Source organism: Lepidochelys kempii, chromosome 2 (assembly GCF_965140265.1).
Source record: "Lepidochelys kempii isolate rLepKem1 chromosome 2, rLepKem1.hap2, whole genome shotgun sequence".
Lineage (NCBI taxonomy): Eukaryota > Metazoa > Chordata > Testudines > Cheloniidae > Lepidochelys > Lepidochelys kempii.
Genome location: NC_133257.1, coordinates 72,751,654 through 72,777,165, shown reverse-complemented (window position 1 = coordinate 72,777,165; position 25,512 = coordinate 72,751,654). Strand labels below are relative to the sequence as shown.

The window sequence follows — 25,512 nt, the reverse complement described above, 5'->3', positions numbered from 1 at the left end:
CCTATTGATCTTGTATAATTGTGTATTCCATCGTGGCATGATCATATGAAAAAACTCATAACGCATGATAGTGTCCAAAACTAACCCCAACAAGAAATGTTTTGCACACTTCAGAGAACATCTAATTCTACATTTTCAGCAGGGAATAGCTATTTGTGAGAATTGCAATTTCCTGCTGTTGACAAGCTTGAATGATAAACGTGATGGCAAATCTCAACATACAAGTGTTTGTCATCTCAACTGTTATCAATCCCTTCAAAGTAATGGGTTTTTATTAACCACCAGCAGAATTAAATTGAGCTTTTGGTTCCCCCTCCCAAGAGATTACAAATACTTCTTAATTAAAATATAATAGAGCATCAAAAGCTAATTCGTTAAAGTTTGATGTTATTGCTATTTCCTTCTAGTACACAGTACATCTGCCTCCATCAACAGTCTTTTTAATTGGCCATGACTTGTGGCAGCAACTCTACAATGAACCTGGTTTAGGGATTTCAGTGTACTATGAGAGAGATCAAAGCTTTGGCCCTTCTGTTCCTTAAAGTTTCTCAATTCCTGGAACCTCCCTTGTGCCATTTATTTTATTTGAACAGGTGTCCTTTTCTCTTTATTTTACAGCCAGGCAAAGCAAAATAATAGCTTGGATTATGTTAGTGAAAGAGAACTACTTATTGTGGAGGTGTCAGTAGTAACTATGTAGTTTGAGGTGAGCCCAGTCTAAGTCTTGGTTTGGAATAATCTTTGTTTGCATGTAAGTATGAGAAGAAATCTTTCTGAAAATATGGAAAGTGCCAGTGTGATATCCTGCTTGGGGACACTCAGAGCTGTGAACCTCTGTGTTACCCCTCAGCAATTGGGAGTGTTGCTGTTGCTAGGCTATATGTCAGCTGTGTGATACACTAGCTCATCAGCAGACTCTTCAGGACTCTGCCAATCCCAAAGTAGGGACAATAGGTAACAATCAGTGAACCCCAATTCCTGAATTCCCCCGAGATGTCTCTCTGTAGTGTCCAGTCCCTCTCTCTGGACACTCACACAAACTATTAAGCTTGCTGCTTCCAAAGAGAGAGAACACCCACCAGCCTGTTAGATTATCTGCAGACTTACACTTCACTGTAATACACAGCACTGAGAGAGTTTTGTAATAAAACAAGAATAGTTGATTAACAAGAAACAAAGTGATCAGTAAGAATAAAAGACAGAAGTTATGCTTACAAGTAAACAAACAAAAAAAAACATGCTTTCTAGTGACTAAAACTTAATTTCAGCAGTTTGTGATCTTTGTCTAAGCAGGTTTCTCACCTATAGTCAGTTTCCAACTACTCTTATCCAGCTTTCATAGGCTGAGAAGGCACTGAACCCTAAGTCCCCTCAGTAATGAATAACCAGATTGGCTCTTTGCCTGTCTTTATATTCCCCAAATAGCATTGTCTGTCTCAAGATACAGGAAAGCTCCCTGGAATGCAAATCCCCTCCCCCCCAGCTTCATGATCATTAAACAATCTTCTCCCTGATTGTTAGCTTAATGCTTTGTTTTCCTTATATGTAGGGGTCTACTTACAGATCCATGAAATTTGCTATTTATTCCAAGACCAACTCACAAAAAATGTGTGATTTCTCTGCAGCGTTTCTCAACATGAGTCCTGACACAAAAGGGAATCACAAGCCTATTGTAGAGGGTCGCAGTATTACCACCCTTTCTTCTGCACTGTTGCTGCCTGACGCTGGGCAGCAGGAGATTGGTGGCTGCTAGCCAGGTGCCCAGCTCTGAAAGCAGCATCATTGCCAGAAGCAGCACAGGAGAAAGGGTGGCAATACTGTACCGTGCCACCTGTACTTCTCCACTGCTGCTGCCTTCACAGCTGGCTGGCCAGAGACCAGATTTCACGGTCTGTGATGCGATTTTTCAGGGCTGTGAATTTGGTACACCGCCTACTTATGTGTAAATGTACATCATTGTCCTCTGCCGGTGGTCAGGCTGGTCAGATATGTAAATATACATTCCTTTGCCTGAGGAGGCTGGGCTTACTTGCTGCCTGCCAAACACATTTTAAGAATATATTTCCAGGACACATCTATAGACCTTTGTATATACCCTGAACATATATCACACAATGATTTTTGGGACCAGCATGTTACCAGTGTGCATAGGATATCTTACATGAAACCTTTTACATACAGATTGTGACAATGGTGTACTGGGGCAGTGGGTTTGTCAGGCCTGATGTGAATTATTGTATGGTGTTTCCTCTGCTAGTTGGTATTGAGGGGCTCCCAAACTCACAGCCGGATCAAAGATGTAAAGTTTTGGTTCAGTAGAAAATAATGCGTGCTTAACATTTTTCCCATCAGTTTTGTGCCTTTGGTCTCCATGATCTTGGTAGAGAGAGAGAGTATCATAGAGCAAACTCCAGACACAGGTGCAGTTCCTTAGGTCATTTTCCCATCATGGTGCATTTTTCAGGGCAGAATTATTTAAGAATCTTAATTGTTATGAACAGAATCAAAAAATCCTTTATTCTCATTTATACTAAGTCCCCTTTGTACTACCAGAGTGGTGTCAGGGGGCCTTAGTGTACATGAGAATCACGCTCTCTGTCTTAAAAATATGTAGTTCATGCAATGCTGTTCATGATACAATGATGAAGCAACTTGATCAACAACTTTATTTACTAAAAGAGCTGTAAATGACTTAATATTTGAAAAATATTATTCATTTAAAGACAAACTTGATAGATTATCTTCTTCCCAGTGACTGACATACATTCACTGCCAAATTATCTGCTTAGAATCATTAGTTTTCTGTTTACAATTGTGTCTGTTAAGAGAAGACAGAGAGATTGTGTGTGTGTACATACCAAAAAGCATTTTTCAGCCTCCTGATCAATGCAAAGTGTGGGTGAGGACTTTGTGGAGTACCATCCTGAGAATATTACCCACAAACTACCTCTTTGCCATACAATATAGACAGAATCTGAAAACTGGTCCCAGATGTTGTTTATGCCACTTACATGTAAGAAAGGCAACCTTAACTTTCAACTCACATTTGAAGATTGTTTCCTTCATTCTTCAGTTAGAATAATTGAATCTGTCACTTTGGTCAGAGCAAGTTATTGGCTGGACTAGAAACTTGAGAATTGGATACAAGAGGAAGCACTGACAGATGATAGCCATTTATTGAACAATACCATAATATCATACTAAACAGCACTTCAGCAAAGTTTTTAGTGTTCTGAATCTCTACTTTTAGTACAAAAAGAAATTCAGTTTACAGACTGAAGCTGGTTTAGTTATGCACAAATGGCCAGAGCCTGGATTTGCATTTATTCTAGACTGTTCCAGAGGTTTAAAGTATCAGAAAATCCATTTAAGTGGCCAGCTGGAGATACCCCAGGTATGCTGAATCCCCAGGTGACACAGAGCTAGCATAGCCTACTCTACGCTGTCCCACCCAGCATAGAGGATGTGTGTAAGGGCCATGGCTGGAGCACTGTTAATCTAGCAAATTCTAGCTGGCAGAACAGGCCATTGGGGCCTAGTGCTGCTGGTTGTTCTAAATCATTCCTTGGAATTAATACCTAACACCCAAAGATCAGAAAGCTACAAAGGTGGCTTCGAGCTACCTTTACATCAGCCTCCCACTCTTGAGCTGTGGTGGCTCCAAAAGAGCTGGTCCCCAGGTTCCAGCCCACACTGTGTATTATAAATCAAGGAATACCTAATTGTGATTCAGATTAAACCACGAGATGTAACTATAAAAACTTTAGAATGTTGCCTTGTTGTGTTGTGGTATTGCCTGCGTTTAATAGGGTCATAGCCCTTCTAATTTCTGGGTTTATTTCTCACATATTCTGATACAATTTAAATTACTCTCTTTCTCAGATGCACACATGCCTTAATTTTATCAAGTCTACTTTCTTCGTTGTTACAAATAAGATAAATAAAGACTAACAGAAAGCTCTTGTAAGATTATGTATGCAAAGGAAGACATTATTGCAGTTGTGAGAAATAATTCACCTCCTGATAGCAACAAATTGTATTTTCTATCTACAGCTGTTGTACAGATACATACTGCTTGATTCCTCTTGTGATTAGTCAGGTGCAATTATTTGTTTCATGGCATACATATTAAATATTGGTGAAATACCTGATACTTTGTAAATTAAATCAGTTATTTTTGCTACAGTGGCTGCAGACTTACATGTCTCAGAGATAAACTATGATGCCAATGGGAGCTGCTGAGTACTCAGCACTTCTGAAAACACAGTCACTTATTTAGGTGCCTAACTATGGAGTTAGAAACCTACATTTTGAATTAGAAAAATCTTGGCCCCCCACTATAACTGTCTGCTTTCCATGTTCTGCTGTGTCATTTGCAATCAATTGCTTTTAGAAAGTGTTATTAACTAGCCTATCTATTGAGGTTCTAGGAAGAAAGTACTATTGTGAACCTTTTGGTTTGTATTTTATAGGTATTGCATGCAAATTATTATCCTAGCTCTTTCGTGATCCTGTAGACATAATGCTAACAATGTGCTTCAATTGTGATTGTGTTGCAAGAAACTTTCTTTTGTAAATCAACAACAACATATAATCCTATACCTCTCTTATTTGAAACCACTGTATTTCGGGAAGTGGAGAAAATATACTCTGTTAAATCACACAGGATGTTTGTGTATGTTGCAATATTAATGAAACTGAACAAAGCATTTTGATTATTATTGTTATGTAAATGTTCTATTGTATTCAGATATCTTTAGTAGACATGGGGCCCACACATAACCTTTGATCTAAACACTTTCTGGACAAGATCCTCAGCTGGAGCTAGGCTGACTTACACTAGCCAAGAATCTACCTCACTCTAGCAGTACCACTTGGTCAGTAATGTCTTGTCTGAGCCTGCCATGGCTGTAGTCCTGGTCTGCTATTTTATTGTTGCATTATTGTTAATTGACTCTGTTATATATTGCCATTAAGAATCCATGACGAACATAAATTCCAACTCTGGTTATTTAACGTTGTGTGTTTTTTTTTTTTAAAGGAACTATGACATCTCTGTTTTAACCTTGGTCTTTCAGTCTTTCCTGGTCATGTTTTCAAACCAGGGAGTAATGGTGTGCCAGTATTAACTTACATTTGTGCAAACTGCTAGGAATGTATTCATGCAAATTAGCTAATTGTGGGCTTTTATCTGATTTTTTTTCCAGTCAGTTTCTAGTTGTACCTGTTGTGCCCATGCAGATGTCCAGTTCACATGTGTACATGCTTATTTAGCTATCTCTAGCCATGTGTGACTGGTTCCCCTCGGGGCGCCACCTGGAACTGGGGTACCACTGAGCCCTCTGACCCACCAGACTGGGCTTCCTCTCACAGTGTGGTGCTGTGAGAAGTTGCAAAGCCCTCCCAACTTTCACTTTCACCAGCATTCATACAGGTAGGGACACACCCAGCTGCAGTTACACACAGGCTCTCTGACCACCAGCTTCCCAGCCTGGGACCCCAGAGCAGTACTGTCCTGCCCTGGTCAAATCTGGCCTAGATATGGGTTTAACAACCAGTCTGCCTCTCCTTCAATGTGAAGAGGACCATGCACACTTGTAGTAACCAAGCTGAGATTTCCCCAAACACCTTAGTCAAATGCACACTAGTTTGGATTAAAATATAAAATGTTTGACTACAAAAGAATAGATCTTAAGTGATAGTAAACAGATCAAAGAAGATTACCTAGTAAATAAACAAAACTACAAACTGAGTTTAACATACTAGATAGGTAGGATATGAATTAGCAAATTCTCACTCTGAGTGATAAACAGGTTGGCAGATTCTTAAGGCATAAGGTGCATTGGCTTTGCAGCTTGGGTGTCCCAGGTTTTCATACACAGGCTAGCAATCCCTTAGCCTGGGACCATCAATTCCCCCTTGTTCAATCTTTATTCCTCAGCTGTTTCCAGGTGTGTTGTAGGGAGAATGAGGTACCTAGATAATGTCATTTTCCCCCTTTTATATTGTCTTCCCAGTTGCTGGGAAGCTCTTTTGCTGTGACCTGGGTCAAACAGTTCCCATTGGGTAGTGCTATATCTGAGAGGTTTCTACACAGTTTCTGGGGTAATCCGTGTGCTTGTGTGCTTTTCCTCAATAAGCCATTAACATTGTTTGGTCTTTTTACAGCCTGAAAGGCTGCTTGTGGGTGTTTTCAACCTCACAACATGTTTCAGTAACACATACATAGCCTAACTTTACAAACAACGATAGCACATCCAATGAGATATTAATGTCTAGCAGATCAAAAGTTTTAGAATGATACCCCACAAGGCATACTTTTTACGAAATATATCCTAATTACATGACAGTAGTGAATACTGGGGTGCCAAGGTGTCACACCATGTGTGAGCAAATCCAGCAGTAACAGTTTAAATACAATCCAAGAAATGTATAAATGAACAGTCATAGTAGGAGTTAACATTGTGTGGTCAGACATGCTTCAGCACAGAGTCTGGCGGGGAGCCAGGAGCCCTCCCCCCCAGGGTGGACAGGGCAAGGAAGTATGTGAACAGGGAGATACCTAAATTCCTTTGGACCATTGGAGGGGCAGTAATTTCACATCCTGGCATAGTATATAGGGCAGTAGAGTTGTTTTGGGAAGATGGGGTTCACCTGTCCAACTTAGGTGCTGTCATGTTTTTAACTGATATAAAAGATGCACATCATTTGGAGATGTTTGGGAACCCAACTGGGTTTTGGGGGGAAGGCAGCCAAGCTAATTGCTGGAGCCTCCTTGTGGCAGATGTCCAGTGCAGGTACTCCATAGGAAAGAAATACAGTGATTGGATAAATGGCTTGGAAAAGCACTTAAAAAGAGGTGTTCATTAAAGGAATGAATGGGGTGCAATTGGGGACTCCTATGATTGGTAGGGCAGGGAGCCAACCCCCCATTCTTATTTAACGTTGTGTTTTTTTTTTTAAAGGAACTATGACACCTCTGTTTTAACCTTGGTCTTTCAATCTTTCCTGGTCATGTTTTCAAACCAGGGAGTAATGGTGTGCCAATATCAACTTATATTTGTGTAAACTGAAAGCATGCTTCCATCTGCCTAGTCACTGCCACTCAAGCAGGTAGATTTACTGCTTTGACAGAAACCCCCCTTCCTTCACTGCAGTAAGGATCTACTCTTCAGTTCTAGAGAGGCACAGCTCCAGCTGTGCTACTGCCGTGTTTGTAGCATAGACATACCCGTTGTTTAAGAAAGCTCTCAGACTATTTAGAAATCACCTATCACTTTCAACAAGCACCCTTTGCCACTTTGTAAGCGTTAACTTTTCCCGTTTGGTCTCTTAGGTATACTGTAGAATCTCAGCTGTTTCAATATTTACAAATATATGACAAGTGAACATATGCAGGACTAATGGATAATGAAGAATATACTTCATTGACTTACGTATTTGAAAGGAATTTTAGTTACTTAATTAACTCCCTTTTACAGATGACAAAACTGAAGCACAGCAAAGCTAAATGATTTACCCACTCCAACATACAATGCTGAAAAGTGACTGCAGTTTACTTCACTGTCAAACACACCAGGGTTGCTTTCTTCGTTTGCTGCACATTATGTTTAACACAGTGAGAGATGCTGGCTCCATTCAAGTTAATGGGAATTTTGCCACGGAGTGACTTCGGTGGAGCCAAGATTTCACCCAGCATGACGTGGCATGATGTAAAACAACCCTTAAACAAAATTGTTTTGAAACATTTTCTATTTAATTGTTATGAAACATTTTAAATTTAAACTCTCCCACACACAATAAACTGAAGATGTTTCAAACCAATTTTATATAATGTATACATATGCTGTTGAAAAATGGGAAAACTTGTCAAGGTTTTTTTATTTTTATTTTTTGCAAAGAACTGTCCATTTGTTGCAATGTGTTTGAAAATTTAACCAACTCTAATTGTTTTTATATGTAATATGCATCATTTCACATTTTTGTCCATAAAAAAGGACATTTTCAAAAAAGTCTCCCGTTTTGGCCCGCTCATATTTTGCATGCATGAACACAAACTAGGTAGTGGTGCAACGTGATTCTTTGAAAGGTACAGGAATCTCTACCTCTTCAACTACATTTCTGCCTCCCACTGTTAAGTCTCCTCTATCTACTTCTGGATCAGGTGTTGCCGAAAGCATTGGATTAAGAGAGCTAGAAACAGCATTCTCTGGCAGGGGTTTCCAGTCTCAGCTTGTAGCATGCTGTGAAATAGGCAGCAGGCAGAAATAGTAAAAATGTTCTATAATCTATGTCTTTAGCATATTAGAGCTGGTGTTTTATAAAATCAACCTGTAACTGAAAGGTTTCCAGTCACCTGCTCAAATGTTCATCTGCACTGTTAGCAAGCAGGGACCAATAGCCAAGCAGGGACCAACATAAGCAATATCTTCAGCTTCTGGTTATTTTCACCAGTGCAGCTTCTATCCAGAAATTATTGGTAGGATTTCCATCTCTCAGCTGTTTTTAAACTGGTGGGTGTGGTGTTTGCAGATCAGGTGCCAGCTCATGTCCAGACCTCACTTAACCCTTACAGATGCATAGCTGGTAACCAGTCTTGTCTACCTGTGTGTTAGCATCATCAACATAGATATTAGATGGTATGTTGATATGAATGTGTTTAGTGATTAGACTTTTTGCTTGTAGGATGCTGCATGTATTGATCCCACTTATCTCTATAGCCCATGGAATAAAGTTGACTGTTTGCATTGTAAACCCCTCTAATTGTGTAACTCAACAAACAGGAAAAGAAGCCATTTACTAAGGTAAAGTGCACACCCTGCATACAAGAATGGCCCATTGAAAGCAACTGACATGTTGTATAGCATCAAAGGACAGACTTTATTGACTGCATTCCTAACTCCCTCCAGGAAGGAGAGACCCCAGGGTCCTGGACCTAGGGATTCTGGGGGTGTGGAAGCACCCTGGTTGAAGTGCTTACCATCATATAGAGGGTTTACAGTTTTGTTCAATGGCTCGCAGCGCTACACTCCCAATACAAAAATTGTTCCAGCGCCACTAGAGAGATCTACACATGAACTCATCCATCAGTTTTGGACTCTGGAGAGGAGGGGATGATAAATCCCAGACAAGGAGAAACTGAATCTCTTTTATGCTGTCTGGACTCTGAGGGGGCAAGGATTCCTAAACATAAGCATGCAGTAAGACGAGGTTCTGAAACATAAGTCCTTGTATCAGAGGCCCAGTATGAGGCCTAAGACCAGAGCTAAAGTAATGGTCAAGACTTTGCTGATATAAAACAAAGTTAAGCTGTGAGCAAGAGGCAGGCCCTGCTCACAAAATCTGGCATGAAGAGGGCTGATGCTCCAAAAACACACATACCTAAAAGGTACTGGGAACAAGTGGTGTAAACACGGGCCAGGATGGTACCAGAACACTCCAGCACTAGCACGTTCCACAGAGATCACAGGAACATGCTGACCCAGGGTTAAAAGGATGATAGGATGGATAGAGTTGTTTTGCTCAAACCAAAATGTACTTGGTAAAGGTGGCACCTTGACATGTAGAGGGGTTGCACCTCAATACGTCAGGAGTGATGTGTAACTCGTTATCTGTGTATAAAAGTGTACCCCTGATGGGCTGTCTTTGTTTGGCCTAGCGGGCAGTGATAAATCCCACCACTGACTGAGCCGGTCTATTGTCAGGGGGCACACGTTCGTAGTATGTCCTGTAGAGTCTGGGGGAAATTATTCCTGTGCTTCATTTGACAATACACCTGGCCAGGTGCCTTCGTACCTTATCGGAGTCTGTGGTCATTGGGGGTTCTCTTGGGGTCTGCTGTGCCAGCGATCTACAGAGCCGGGGCAGCACACAGAGGGAACACACGCATGCAGCCAACTGTCATCATCATTGAACAGAGCAGAGCACCACACCGGTGACGTCTGATGACAAAGCATGGAGATTCCTATGTTGCTTGGCCCTGAAAAAAGGGTTAGCCATGAAAAAAGACATTTTAATTTGACCACTACAACTCTGTCACTCTTAGGATTTAGACTGAAACTCATTTGTCTTATATGCTTGTTTCTTTAACATATAAATAACTTTTATTTCTTTTCCCTAGTTAAGGAGTACTTGTGGCACCTTAGAGACTAACCAATTTATTTGAGCATGAGCTTTTGTGAGCTACAGCTCACTTCATCGGATGCATGCCGTGGAAACTGCAGCAGACTTTATACACAGAGAATATGAAAAAACACCTCCTCCCACCCCACTGTCCTGCTGGTAATAGCTTATCTAAAGTGATCATCAGGTGGGCCATTTCCAGCACAAATCCAGGTTTTCTCACCCTCCACCCCCCCACACAAATTCACTCTCCTGCTGGTGATAGCCCATCCAAAGTGACAACTCTTTACACAATGTGCATGATAATCAAGTTGGGCCATTTCCTGCACAAATCCAGGTTCCCTCACCCCCCTCCCAAAAACCACACACACAAACTCACTATCCTGCTGGTAATAGCTCATCCAAAGTGACCATTCTCCCTACAATGTGCATAATTAAGGTGGGCCATTTCCAGCACAAATCCAGGTTTTCTCACATCCCCCCCACCCCCATACACACACAAACTCACTCTCCTGCTGGTAATAGCTCATCCAAACTGACCACTCTCCAAGTTTAAATCCAAGTTAAACCAGAACATCTGGGGGGGGAGGGGTAGGAAAAAACAAGAGGAAATAGGCTACCTTGCATAATGACTTAGTCACTCCCAGTCTCTATTTAAGCCTAAATTAATAGTATCCAATTTGCAAATGAATTCCAATTCAGCAGTTTCTCGCTGGAGTCTGGATTTGAAGTTTTTTTGTTTTAAGATAGCGACCTTCATGTCTGTGATTGCGTGACCAGAGAGATTGAAGTGTTCTCCGACTGGTTTATGAATGTTATAATTCTTGACATCTGATTTGTGTCCATTTATTCTTTTACGTAGAGACTGTCCAGTTTGACCAATGTACATGGCAGAGGGGCATTGCTGGCACATGATGGCATATATCACATTGGTGGATGTGCAGGTATACGAGCCTGTGATAGTGTGGCTGATGTTAAATAAAGTCTGCTGCAGTTTCCACGGCATGCATCCGATGAAGTGAGCTGTAGCTCACGAAAGCTCATGCTCAAATAAATTGGTTAGTCTCTAAGGTGCCACAAGTACTCCTTTTCTTTTTGCGAATACAGACTAACACGGCTGTTACTCTGAAACCTTTCCCTAGTTAGTAAACTAACAAAAGGTTTATTGCAGAATTGACTGTAGGCCTTGTCTTTGGCATGAGCTAAAATACCAGTTTATCTAGGGTAAGTGACTGCTCTCTTGGGCCTGGAAGCAACCTGAATATGTTGTGTTTTTTGTTTGTTTGTTTGTTTGTAAGTAACCATTTTTCACTAAGTCCAGTTTGCCTGGGTGGACAGATAAACTGGGGAGCCTAAAGTGACTGTCTGTGATTCTATTCTAAGACTGATGCAGTGATCCATTTGTTTTCTGGTTTGTTGAATTCTAATTATAGAACATACCACCAGTTTGTGGTGTCTTCCCTGCTTTTGCCACTCTGCTGTGAGGGAGGCACTCATGGACATGAGCCACTCCAGGCAGCAGAACAGTATACTCCATTGATTTCAGTGGATTAACTCAGGTGTAAACAAATCCACAATCTGTTTAATTAGGCACACTGGGATGCAGAATCTCATATTTGAGTCCTGGGTGACAAAAGAAAAGTATACAAATACTGCCTCCCTATATACATGAATATAATGGTAAATGTTTTAAACAGAGTTGGTATACAAAGTATTAGTCAGTCATTTAAAAGTAAACACATGCTTTTGAAATGACCCTACAGTTGTAGCTTAAGTGCTGCAAAAAAAAATAAAAAAAGTTCATCTACCTAGTTTTCACCTTACATTTTACAGTTTTATAAAACAAGGATATTTATGAGCAGTGTGACTCATTTGACGGCAATGATCTAGGTATGCATAATCCTGCCTCTGAGTTGGGTGGGGGTGGACTATGTGACCTCTTGGGGGTCCCTTCTGATCCTATGATTCTAAGTCTCACACTGCAACCAGAGACTACTCACTCCACTGTATTTTAAAGGATGCTAGACTTCCATGGTCCTAACCTGAACATCTCTGCAATTGTTCTTATATTTACATGATGCCTCTCTCCTCTCCTCCTAGGGGCCACTTAATGGCCTTCCCATCTTCTTTATTCCTAACTCAATGGGATTGAGACTAAAAGATTAAGTGACTTGCCCAAAATCACACAGTAAATCTGTGCCAGAGCCAGGATCTGACTCGAGATCACTGAATAGAGCTGCTCAGGAGATGTTTTGTCCCCATAAAAAACCTTGATGAGGTTGTGGGGTTTTTTGTTCGTTTATTTGTTTGGTTTTTTTTACTTTTGTCTACATTTTATTAAAGTTGTTTTTGTTTTGTTTTTTTAAATCTGGAAGCTGATTTTTTTAAGAACATGACAAATTAACACTCTGCCCGAAGTGTTAGTTTGGGATTTTGAGCTGAAAATGGTCAGTCGCTGAAAACTCAAGTTATCAGTTTTCTGAAGGAAAGCCAAAAGAGTGGTAGAAAATGTCATGTCCCATGGAAATTTTCCATTTTGATGAAGCTATTTTTCATTGACAATACATTTTGAATGAAAAATTTACATTCAGCTCTACTCCTAAGTTCTAGTCCTGTCCTTTAATGACAAACCCCATCTCCCCTCTCTTGATGGAGCTCTTGGAAGAGCTGCTGAGACAACCTGTGCGGAAGCCAGTACATGGGAAATGCCCAGCATGCCTTTGAGTAAAAATTAATAAATGAATAGCACCATCTCCTTGCTTTCTGGTTCCTGGTCCAAAATTAGCACCTACATGAATAACAGCTGGTTAAACTGCACCCATGCAAAACTCAGAAACAGATAATTAATATTGGAACATCTTGTACAAATACTTTATATGCTAATATTTATCTAGGGAGGTTGTTGCATGTGAAATATAGGTTAGATTCAGCTATGGTGATGGGGTTATAGGCAGTAAAAGTCTGAGTTTTAAAATAAAAAGAAAATATGTACTTAATTTTAGGACCCATAGGAACTGTTATCTTAAGTTACAGAAATTCCTGTAGCATCTTCAAAATGTTATAGCTGCCAGCTAAACTGAAACCTTCCTGAGTTGGAACAAGCCTTTGTCCAGGCTAAATGAGATGTGTCAGGACTACTGCACCTCTCTGCAAGGCCTCCAGGCTGCACTCAGGCTTCCAGAGCTCCCAGGAAAATTGTTTCCTTAACTCCATCCATATTAAACCCAGTCAATGAGCAATCGCTCTCAGTGCCACACCTCTCCTCCGTAACAGGATATTAAAATACTACTAAAGACTTAAAGCTGCTGCATGTTTCATTCAGCAAATGAATGCAGTTTAGGTTGAACAAGTGGAACTTTATTAGACCCTCTGCACTGCTCTGTCCATGTGGCTGGGTTGCTTCCAGCCTAGCACCCCACATTCCCTGCACCACTGGTGTCCTATCTACAACAATCCGTGCAGGCAACATTGGCCTTCTGACTCCAGTCCCACTGATCTAGATACATCTTCCCTATTTTACAAATATTAATATAAACATTAAAAAAACAATGTCCAGGCCCCCATCCACCCTGCCCCTTTGGCCAGAGATTGCTACATATAGCTGAGTTGGAGTCTCATATTTACCACAGGTGCAGTTGGTTACATAGTCTGGTCTCCTCCACAGGCAGCCAGACTGGGAGTGCGCTCTCTCGCGCTCTCTCTCTCTCTCTCTCTCTCTCTCTGACTCCAAGTCTAGCAAACTATAGTTCTGTGGAGTCTTCTCCTCTTCTTGTGGGGTGGGCCTCCAGATGGTTCTCTGTGTCTCTGTTCTCTGATTATCTCAGTAGACTATCTGGGGGTTGTGTCTGCTGGCTTATAAGTATCTCCTTGTCCTTCATGCACAGCCACCTTGTATGACCTGGGTGCCACTGCACCCCTCAGAACACCTTTAGTCCGCCCCTTCTGGTGTCTCTCTCATGGCTGGATCCTCACAGGAGTGCCTGTTTCCATGGCTGGTAGGTCCTTGGCTGACCTGCTGAATTCTTCTGCCTGGTTTCTCTGGTTGTTGGCTATCCCCTCTCTCCGAAGTTGAGCCAAAGACAAGAAAAAGGTGCAAATTAAAATCAGTTTAGTTTATTTAATTTGTTACCAACCTTAGTTAAATTTACCTTAGTCACTTTTATTCCAAAAAGGTGTTCACATGTAGAATGTTAATGAAATACCATTCAAAAACTCAATCAGTTTTAAAAGGCTGAGGTAGTTATATGGTGCAAGTTTGTGTGTAGACCGGTCCTCACAGGAGCTCATTTTTTACTTAATGAGACTTCACTATTTTACGAATCCTGTACACTTTAGTACAAAGAGACCAAGTAGTCTTCCAGGAGCTGGGTAGTGTAGTTCAAATGAATGTGAAACATAATAGGACTGGGATGGGCAAACTTTTTGGCCCGAGGGCCACATCTGGGAATAGAAATTATATGGCGGGCCATGAATACTCAGAAAATTTGGGTTGGAGTGCAGGAGGGGATGAGGGCTCTGTCTGGGGGTGCAGGTTCTGGGGTGGGGCCAGAAATGAGGAGTTCAAGGTGTGGGAGGAAGCTCTGGGCTGGGGTGGGGGAGTGGGGTGCGGGAGTGAGGACTTCGGCTAGGGGTGCGGGCTCTGGGGCGGGGCTAGGGATGAGGAGTTTGAGGTGCAGGAGGATGCTCCGAGCTGGGATCAAGGGGTTCGGAGGACAGGAAGGGGATCAGGGCTGGGGCAGGGGGTTGGGGCATGGGGAGAGGCTCAGGGATACAGGCTCCAGGTGGCACTTACCTCAAGCGACTCCTGGAAGCAGTGGCAAGTCCCTTCCCTGGCTCCTATGCAGAGGTGCAGCCAAGCGGCTCTGCAGGCTGCCCCGTCTGCAGACACCATCCCTGCACCCCTGCAGCTCCCACTGGGGCACCGAAAGTGGGGCCATGCCATGGCTTCTGGGAGCCACGTGGAGCGGCCCTCGACCCCACACCCCAGCTGGAGCCCCAGAGTAGGGCCATGCGGCTGCTTCCAGGAGCTGTGTGGAGCAGCCTCTGACCTGCTCCCCAGCTGGAGCACTGGAACAGGGCAAGCCTCAGACCCTGCTCCCCTGCGGGAGCTTGAGGACTGACTTAAAATGGCTGGTGGGCCAGATCCAGCCCATGGGCTGTAGTTAGCCCACCCCTGTGATAGGAAGAAAGAACAAAGCAGTAGAGTTCTTCTGAGGGAAAAAAAGTTTAGATGGAACAGGGTTGCCTGATGATACTGCTTTGCACTTCCGTGGCCAGAACCATTTAATCACTGTAAATGAATTGTTGTTTTCATCCTCATCAGTTTTGAAAAGCTTCCTGTTTGTATAGAAGTGCTGCACAATAGATGTAAAGTAAACTGTAGTTTTCCTAACATCTTACTTAATTCAGTGAAGTTGCCTGTTTGCACCAGTGTAAAAAAAAAAAAAAAAAAAAAAAGTGGTGCGTTGTTTTTTGTGTCTGTGGAAACACTAGTTTATAAAGCTCTTTTGTATGTTTGACATACAAGTTAGGGTAGGAAAAATATAGATATAGTTTTAGACCTGTGCCTTAATCTTGGACTTTCCAACCATGTCTCTAGGGTAGATCAGTGATATAGGTTGATGATGTTTCATAATTCCCATTGCAGCTGATAAATGCTGGTATTCAGATCAGAAGTGGAACATCTTCACATAAATAAAACCTGTGAGTAAAGTTTAAGATATTATTTTACTCATATTTGTGTATGTGCCTATCCCCATACCGTATGGGAGATGAGACAACCCAGTACAGCTCTCAGATCAGAAAAGACAGTAACTAGAATGGAGCTAGGAGTTTTGCCACTGGGTGAAATATCTGTTGACACCAATGAGGCCAGGATTCCCCCTCTCCATGTATCTGATCAACCCCATTCAGCAAAGAATTGGCATGAAAGTTAAATCTTGCACTGAGATCTTGATTCAGAACTCCATCCCTTGTTGAGGTATTTATGTAGATACTTCAACTTAGATACTTTTTACATGCTTAAAGTTAAACATATACTGAAGTTACTTTGATTAGGGATGGAGCTAGGAATAGGCTTACATGCTATACTGAACTGATACCCACCCTCTTAAATCTAATACTTAGCCACTGATGAATTGCCAGAGGTAGCAAGTTATGCAGTCGAGGACCCTCTGTCATGATCAGCTTTACTCTGGTTCCTTCGAGTACACAATTAGAGGTGTCCACATGTTCTTGCGTAACAGTAGCAGAACACTGTTGGGGACAAAAGGTTTGGTAACCACCCAAGTTTTGGTATCCAGCTATGTGAATTTCTCTTGCACAGATGAACTTCTCTTAACTTTAGAAGTAACTTTCAGTCTTGAGATCCAGAAGCAGTGGTAGCTGAAAGGCAAGGAACTTGAGTTAATAGAATAACACTTTGTAAATAAATAAAAACGGCATAATATACATGCAGTTAACATCCCTTTAATGTTGTATTTATAAGGTATGGCTGTGTGACCATGTGCTCTTCAGTATCCAAGAAAAAACCACTGGACAGACTCAAGTGGGGTGAAAAAAGACTAAAGTTTGAGGGAGTTTCCTTGCACCCCTCCTGGGTAGGGGTTCCCTGCAACAGTCTTTGTATGTCCCTCCAGCCTCTGCCACACAGCCAAGCCTAGGACCAAAGTCTTTTTATTATCAAGGACAGAAAAAATAGTCAAACTTACTAGTCCTGTGTCAGGCCCAACTTCCTCCACCAGGGCTCTGGCCATTCAGTCACTACAGAAGTCCAAGGCTGTCTCTTCCAGGAAAGGAAGGAGGGAGGGGGGCAAAGGATGAAAGTTCTCTACTCCTTCCTTGTCAGTCAACAACTGAGCTGTTGTCTTCAGTTTTTAACTGCTCCTTAATTACCTGATGATGAGTGGGGGGTGGAGGGGGTAGGACAGGGCACAAAAACCAGCCCATTAACTCTGGCTCACTGTGGGGTTGGTATACCCGATCCCAGGCTGATTTTAAAATAATCTAGCAAGTACAGGAAACTTGATGATTGTTTAAGTTAAGCAAGTTATATTATCTTCCAACAGACTAACTATTAAAAAAAAATCTAAAATGATGTGTTGCCCCTTGGGAACAACATTACAGAGAGTGCAAATCCCCCAGTCTGGTCTTCCTCTTCCCACAGAGCACAAACCAACAAGTAGTACCTAGGGAGATTTTTCCACATGTTAGGGAATTATGTGACAGACACTGTCATGGAGGTTACAGTCCCACATTTTGTGCCTCCCACACCAGATCTGCTACATCCAGGGGTGAAAGCAACTTAAAGGACTTACCGGTACGCTGGAGTCCTGAGCGGGGGCATGGCCTCAACCGGAAGAGGCGGGGCCTCAACCGGAAGAGGCGGGCCTTCACATCAAGATTTAAAGACTCTGGGGCTCCAGGCTGTGGCTTGGAGCCCCAGGGCCTTTAAATCACCCCGGAGTTACAATCCGCAGAGGCGGCTGGGAGCCCCAGGGCTCAGGGGCAAATTAAAAGGCCTGGGGCTCCGGCCGCTGCTACCGCAGTGGAGCTCCGGGCCCTTTAAATCGCCAACAGAGCCCTGCTGCCGCTACCCAGGGGCTCTGGCAGTGGGCTCAGGTGGTGCTTTAAAGGGCCTGAAACTCCCCGCAGTGGCTGGAGCCCTGAACCCTTTAAATCACCGCTGGGGAAGCTGGTCCAGTACGCTGGACCGGACCGGACCGGCTTACTTTCACCTCTGGCTACGTCTGAGTCTTCTCCACTTATGTCCTATCTAAAGTGAAGGAACTCTTGGAAATTGCATTTAACACTTTTGCAGAATGTATAGGATCACATATACATAAGCAGCAGGCCAGCCTGTGCCACTAATGACCGAATAATAAGCTCTTGTAAGGGTACAAGTGGTATGCAATATATTTAGGTGCACAGTGGGTCCACATTATATTTGGAAGGACATTAGCAAACAATTGTGAATGTAACTTAAAATATGTATTGCTAAGCTCATGAATTCCACAATGCTGACATAACTGTATTCTACTTCAGCTCAACAGTAACATTTGAAAACACATACTGAGTTGTCTTGTACACTGTTGGGTGATATAAAACCCATTAGCCCTTCCTGTTCACTACCATTATCATTCATTATCTACGACATTAGACTTCTTTTCTATGTCTTAATGGATCAGATAGGATGCTCAATCATGACACCATGCTGCCTTTCACTCAGTAGTTGAGTATTGTCAGCACAGTAAGCTGAACACAACTGCAGCAGAGAAAACGATTTACAGAGAAAATACTTTCTTTTACTCCCAAATGGTCCTTCAGAAGGGGGGGGGGAAGCTTTGGTTCCCTCCAATTCCCCTTTACTTATCTAGGAGATGAAGCCTTAAAATATGCTTTTAAGAATTCAGTGTTTGAGAATCCAATTAGTTGTGTGCTTTTTTTTTAAAGTGCTTCAATGCAAGGTTGGTCTTTTTATCGCTAATCAGACTGAATGATTTGAGAGGGAAACTTGCCAGGACTGGGTGAGTAAAGTGCTATTTTCCAGGTTCATGTATTGTGATGTGATTTAGCTACTTAAAATTCAGCTAGCTCTAAAACACTTTTTAATTCATTTTTACCTCAGATGAAGAGTCCTCTCTGTAAAGGTGTCTAGTGTGACTCATGACTGTGTGCCAACCCTAGGGCAGACTGTTACAAACAAAGGCACAAACCCCAAAGTAGTTGTGTGGTCTAAACTTGGATTTCACCAACCAAGTATCAAGTGTGAACTCCTCAAGCACTATAACAACCTTAACAAGGAGTCACAGACAGAGTGGAGTGCCCAAGGGGACTATCTTGCCACCTAGGCAAGCTTGCCTTTGTGATAGATGGTCCCTTACACCAAAAATCACAATATTCAGGTTACTCCCAGTCCCCATTAACCAGTCACTTACCCTGGGTCAGTAGTACCTCAGATCTCAGACCAAAGGTAACCCTTGTAGCCAATTCTATAATACTAACTAAAGATTATTAACTAAGACAAAGGAGTTATTTACAAAGTGAAAGCAGGTAAACATAGACCTACTCATTTGTGTGTGTGAAGTTCCAAAAGATAATAGAAGCTGCTGTAATATGCAACCTTAATGTCCTTTAGGGGTAACCTTGGCTAAGCAGCTTGGGGATCTCTTGTTTAAGATTAGAAATATTGCCATCTCCAAATTCCAGGCAGCATAGTGATACAATTCCTTTTGGGAAGGCATTTTTCTTCCCTTCCCCCAGAGTTCAAACTGATGGAATACTTATCCATGCCTCTCCATGAAGGTGTACAGGTAGGTGTGTGTGTGTGTGGGGGGGGGCAATCAACACAATCTTTATCCTTTGTTTCAATGGCTCATTTGGTTTCATGGGCCTTCTTATGTGCAGGACCAGCACACTGTATTAATTAATGCTTCTTTCCTGTTTGAATTATACAATTACAGAAATTTACAATGCAAACACTCAACATAACTTTATACCATGGGCTACAGATGCTACAAGTGAGAGCAATACATGCAGAACCCTACAAGCATTTCATCAAGTCTAAACACGTGCTTATCAACTTAACATTTAATTTAATGATGCTAACACACAGGTGAACCAGACTGGACTCCAGCTATGTGTTTGCCAGTGATGGCCTTATCATTAGCTGGCACCTGGTCTGGCAGAGTCACAATTCCTTATGCTGCCAAACTCCAATCATGACTAACACCCTATTCTCAGCAGGGAGATCTTTGTTGCTACTGTGTGTATGGGATGAAAGATAGAGAAATTGCCCACCAGAAGCACCTATTCCCACAACACTGACTAATTCTGATGTAATCAAAATTGATAGAATTTTGAAATTCAGGATGTGAACATTTCAGAAGAACATACTGGGTCAGACCAATGCTACATCTAGACCAGTAGCTTGTCTTCTGACACTGACCACTGTCAGATGCTTAACAGGGAATGAAAGAACAGGGCAATTTTGAGTGATTTATCCCTGTCATCCAGTCCCAGCTTTTGGCAGTCAGAGGTTTAGGAACACCCAGAGCATGGGGTTGCATCCCTGATCATCTTGGCTAATAGCTATTGATGGACCTATTTTACAGGAACTTATCTCATTCTTTTAAAAACCACATTATAGTTTTGGCTTTTACAACATCTCCAGGCAATGTATTTCACAGGTTGACTGTGCATTGTGCAAAATACGTCCATTTCTTTGTTTAAAACCTGCTGCCTATTAATTTCATCAGGTGACTCCTGGTCCTTGTGTTATGTGAAAGGGTAAATAACATTTCCCTATTCACTTTCTCCTCACCATTCATGATTTTACACATCTCTATCAGATAGACCCCTTTGGTCATCTCTTTTCCAAGATGAATAGTCCCACTCATTTACTCTTTCCTCCTATGGAGGTTGTTGCATATCCCTAATAATTTTTGTTGCCATTCTCTGGACTTTTTCCAACTCTAATATATCTTTTTGATGGGGAGACCAGACCTGCATGCAGTATAAACATGCACTATGGATTCATATAGTGGTATAATGATATTTTCTGTTTTACCTATCCATTTCCTAATGCTTCCTAACACTGTTAGCTTTTTTGACTGTGGCTGCTGACAGAGTAGATGTTTTCATAGAACTGTCCACAGTGACTCCAAGATCTTTCCTAAGAAGTATCAGCTAATTTAGATCCCATCATTTTGTATGAATAGTTGGGATTATTTTACCACCATGTTCATTAGTTAGCATTTACCAACATTGAATTTCATCTGCCATTTTGTTGCCCAGTTACCTAGTTTACTGAGATCCCTTTGTAGTTAAATCCATAATTGAGTTCAGTCTTGAGTAATTTTGTATCATCTGCAAATTTTACTACTTCACTGTTTCCCACCCCTTTTCCAGATCATTTATAAATAGGTTGAACAGGAACAAGTCCTCCTACAGATCATTGGGGGATCCTCTATTTACCTCTCTCCACTGTGAAAATAATAATTTTATTCCTCCACTTTGTTTCCTGACTTTTAATCAGTTATTGATCCATGAGAGGACCTTCCCTTTCCTCCTATAACTGCTGACTTTGCTTAAGAGCCTTTGGTGTGGTACCTTGTCAAAGGTTTTCTTAAAGTCCAAGTACACTATATGCACTGGATTAGCCTTATCCACATGTTTGTTGACCTCCTCTAAGAATTCTAGTAGATTGGTGAGGCATCATTTTCCTTTACAAAAGCTGTGTTGAATCATAGTCATCTATGTGTCTGATAATTCTATTCTTTACTATAGTTTCAAACAATTTGTCTTGAACTGAAGTTCGGCTTACTGGCCTGTAATTGCTAAGATTGCCTTTGGAACCTTTTTTTTTAATGGTTTACATTAGCTGTCGTCCAGTCATCTGGTACAGAGGCTGATTTAAGTTAGTAGTTTCGCAATTTCATATTTGAGTTCCTTCAAAACTCTCTGGTGAATACCATCTGGTTCTCATGACTTATTACTATTTAATTTATCAATTTGTTCCAAAACCACCTCTATTGACACCTGACTCTGGGACAATTCCTCAGATTTGTCACAAAAAGGAATGGCTCAGATGTGGGAATTTCCCTCACATTTTCTGCAGTGAAGACTGAAGAAAAGAATTCCTTTAACTTCTCCACAGTGGCCTTGTCGTCCTTGAGTGCTCCTTTAGTATCTTGATCATCCAATAGCCCCACTGATTGTTTGGCAGGCTTTCTTCTCCTAAAGTATTTAAAATATTTTCGTATCTTTTGCGAGTTGCTCTTCAATTTCTTTTTTGGCCTGCTTAATTATACTCACACTTGACTTGCCAGAGTTTATGCTCATGGCTATTTTCCTCCATAGGATTTGACTTCCAATTTTTAAAGGGTGCCTTTTTGCCTCAGAATGCCTCTTTTACTCTGCTGTTTAGCCATGCTATCATTTTTTTGTCCTCTCACTAGTTTTTTTTCTTTGGGGTATACATTTAGTTTTCATACTTTTTCCGCTTGTGACTGTTCCTTTTATTTTCCATTTAACTTGTTTCCTAATTTTTGTGTAGTTTCCCTTTTTGAAGTAAATGCTACTCTGGTGGATTTCTTTGGTATCTCCCCTCCCACACACCCCTCCCCGACACCCACACACCAGGGTGTTAAATGTAATTGCATTATGGTCATTATTACTGAATGGTTCAGCTATATTCACCTCTTTCACCAGATCCTGTGCTCTATTTAGGACTAAATCTAGAATTGCCTCTCCCTTTGTGGGTTCCAGAACTAGCTGCTCCAAGAAGCAGTCAGTGGTGTCTATTTCCAATTCCATTCTGAAGTGACATGAACTCAGTCAATATGTAGATAGCTGAAATCTTATTACTGTTGGGTTTTCTGTTTTAGTAGCATCTCTAATCCCCTTGATCATTTCACAGTCACCATCACTATCCTAGTCAAGTGGTCAGCAGTATATTCCTACTGCTATACTCTTATTATTCAAGCATGGAATTTCTATCCCTAGAGAGTTTATGGCACAGTTTTATTCACTTGAAGATTTTGACTATATTTGACTTTTTTTCACATAATGCCACTCCTCTGACAAGTGACCTACTGTCATTCCTTTACATTTTTTCCCCTAGTGTTACTGTGTCCCATTGATCATCATCAATCCACCAAGTTTCTGCGATACCTGTTGTATCAATAGCCTAATTTAATGCCAGGCACTCAAGTTCACCCATTTTAGTATTTAGACTTGTAGCATTTTTATACAAGCACTTATAACATTTTTCAATATTTAGTTGTCTGCCTCCATATGATGTAACTGAATGAGACTTTTTCATTAGACTGTTTCTCTTCAGTTCCTATCTGTCCTTTTTACCAGAATATAGAGTATCCTTTATTTAATAAAATCTCCCCTAAGGAATGTGTGTCCAAACAGTGTACTTCTCTGAGCCTGTTGGCTCTCTCCCCACTCCCCCAAGGGTTCTTAGAGTAAGAACTGCTCTGCCCTTTTCAAGGGCAGACAGCCACAAAATAGTTCCACTCTTCCATAGCCCTTACCACAATATCACTAGATTGTTTGCATCACATACTCAGCACTGGATCATCTATCGGTACTGTGCTTCAGTGTTTTTAATCTCCATTCCTGTTTGAGAAGGAACGAAGAGACTGAGGCCCCAATCCTGGACATTTTTACATATGTACTTAATTTATAGGCCTGCCTGTAATTCCATGGACCTGTCTGGGACTATTCACATGCTAAAAACTAAGCATGTATATAAGTAAATGTTAGTAGTATGAGATCCTTGGAAAAGGAAAATAGTGGTGAGGCCAAACAGAGGAGCAAAACCCAGGGATGATGCAATTCTTGTATTACTCCTGGCCACAGAAATGTTGATGGGTTAGTTCATGTGCTTCCTGAAAGTTCCTTGATTATATTAAACGGCATAATGGGATACTATAAATCAGGAAGTAATAAACTACTTAGGCTGTTTGCCATTTATAAATGTCTTTTTTGCATTTACTGTGAAAATCATAGATTACGACTCAGGGCACAAGAGGAATTAATGGCATAAAAACTTCTACTTATTATGAAATCTTGATATCAAATTCCTTGTGTCAGTTCTGCTTACTGCTGTGTACTGTATGCATTTTCTCAGCAGGTAGAAAGAAAGAATTTTCTCTACTAGTAACAGTGTTAATGAACAGATGGAATTTTAGGTAAGCATGTAGGCAGGGAAGGCTTAGAAATTCAAGCAATCAGCTATCTGTCTGAAACTGTCATACTGAAAAGAAGATGGACTCTTGCCGGATGATTAAGTGCATGAGGAGCTGCAATTTAAATATAATGTTTTTTCTCTTCCCAAAGCTAGAAAATAAGCAGCAATATTGAAATGAGTTCAATGAAAGTGCTGAAGAAACTACACAAAAGTGACTTTACAAACAACTCGAGTCTTATGAATTTTTTTAATGAATCTGGGAACACAGCGTAACTCAAACATGATTTCATTCTGTTTTTATGAAGTTGTTGCTATTGTGTTTTTTTGTTTCTCCCCCTTTCCTTATGTAACACCTCAATTCCCACAGTCAAGCATTTAGGTATTAGTTGTTTTGCACCCTTTGCTTTGGAAAAGGCCTTATAAGCGAACATCTGAGGTATATTTCTTCACCTCATATAAACAAAGTATCTCTTGCTACAGTAACCCTTGAGAAAAGAAGGGAAAAGGATTATGGCCTCTACCTCTTTATAATATGTATAACTTGTGGGGGATAGGGAGAGTAGTTTGAGGCACTAGTTGGGCTGTAGTTAGTTGTATTATTCCTCCTTCCCAGCATGATCTTTAATGAAGCACAGGGAAATGAGGAATGTGTGTAATGACACAGACCAAAACAAGGAACTGCTATAGGGGAAGACAAGACAATTGAATTGTGGAGGAAAAATGCTGATTTAATGTGTTTAATTAAAACAAAAATAAATAAAAAAGCAACACTCTGTTTGTTTGTATTGGTAAAAACTATTGTTAAAATGCTCTTATAAACCCTTTCCTCTCTTCTTTCATCTGTCTCTTTATAATGTAAGATTTTTGGGTTAAGGACTACCTTCTCTTGGGTTTAGAAAGTGCCTAGTGCATCTTGGGTATTAACACACTCTGAATGGTTTGGTTATCAGACTGAACGTGTTGGTTTAAACTAAGCTGATTGTATTCTTTTTCATTGACAAACTGAGTTAGAAACCCTGGAAAACCTTCATGTAGATTATTGTCATCATGAAAATGTGTGCTTGACAGATAAACCGAAGTCAAATAGCTGAATACTGTAAAATGTTATAAATGGTCTGAAGTATTATGTATATTAGTAAATAGTAGACAAAGTTTACCAATCCACGATGGGTAAAAAGAAACCTTCACATTTGAGATCCAAGGAATCTGCATCCATGTAGTACAAGAATGTTACTCAAAATGTTTTCCAGCATATTTTATTGTTTCACACTTTTAATTTGATTGTGTGTCATTCCTTAGTTGTATGCTGTGTTCATTTTGCCCAGATTCTTTTTGTTCATTTTTTTTCATTCTTCTTTATGGATGTAGAAACCAACCAACCAACCACACTAGTTTTTTTGTTTGTTTGTTTTGGTTTGAACATTTGTCTTGAATTATTGAGAAGCATGAAATTGTGTTGTTCATTTTCTTACGAGTCAAGCATAGAAGGCTCACACAGGCTCATGTGTCTAACCAGATTGTAGTTCAGTGAAAACAGAAAATTAAACATCAACATCTATGCACAGGCTTATGCCTTTTTTAGCTCTTGTTTTTACATAGTTTCAGTACGGATCCTCCATCTCTTAGTGGCTCTGGTTAGCGTATCACTTTCCTCCTGAGTGTCATTAATATACATGGTGGTGTTGTCA

The 25,512-nt window shown here is 41.0% G+C and overlaps 1 protein-coding gene across 15 annotated transcripts in view; it reads left to right on the top strand.

Moving 5' to 3' along the window:
• The window catches only part of SNTG1 (syntrophin gamma 1), a 526,846-nt gene that overhangs the window by 133,106 nt on the left and 368,228 nt on the right, over window positions 1–25,512 (top strand). Inside the window, exon 1 of one of the 15 annotated variants that reach the window (XM_073331221.1) lies at window positions 18,627–18,647. The exons of the other annotated variants lie outside the window; for them this stretch is intronic. The gene's annotated coding sequence lies outside the window, so the exon portion shown is untranslated. Of the gene's footprint in view, window positions 1–18,626; window positions 18,648–25,512 lie in introns of those variants that run through there. 15 annotated transcript variants of the gene reach the window in all.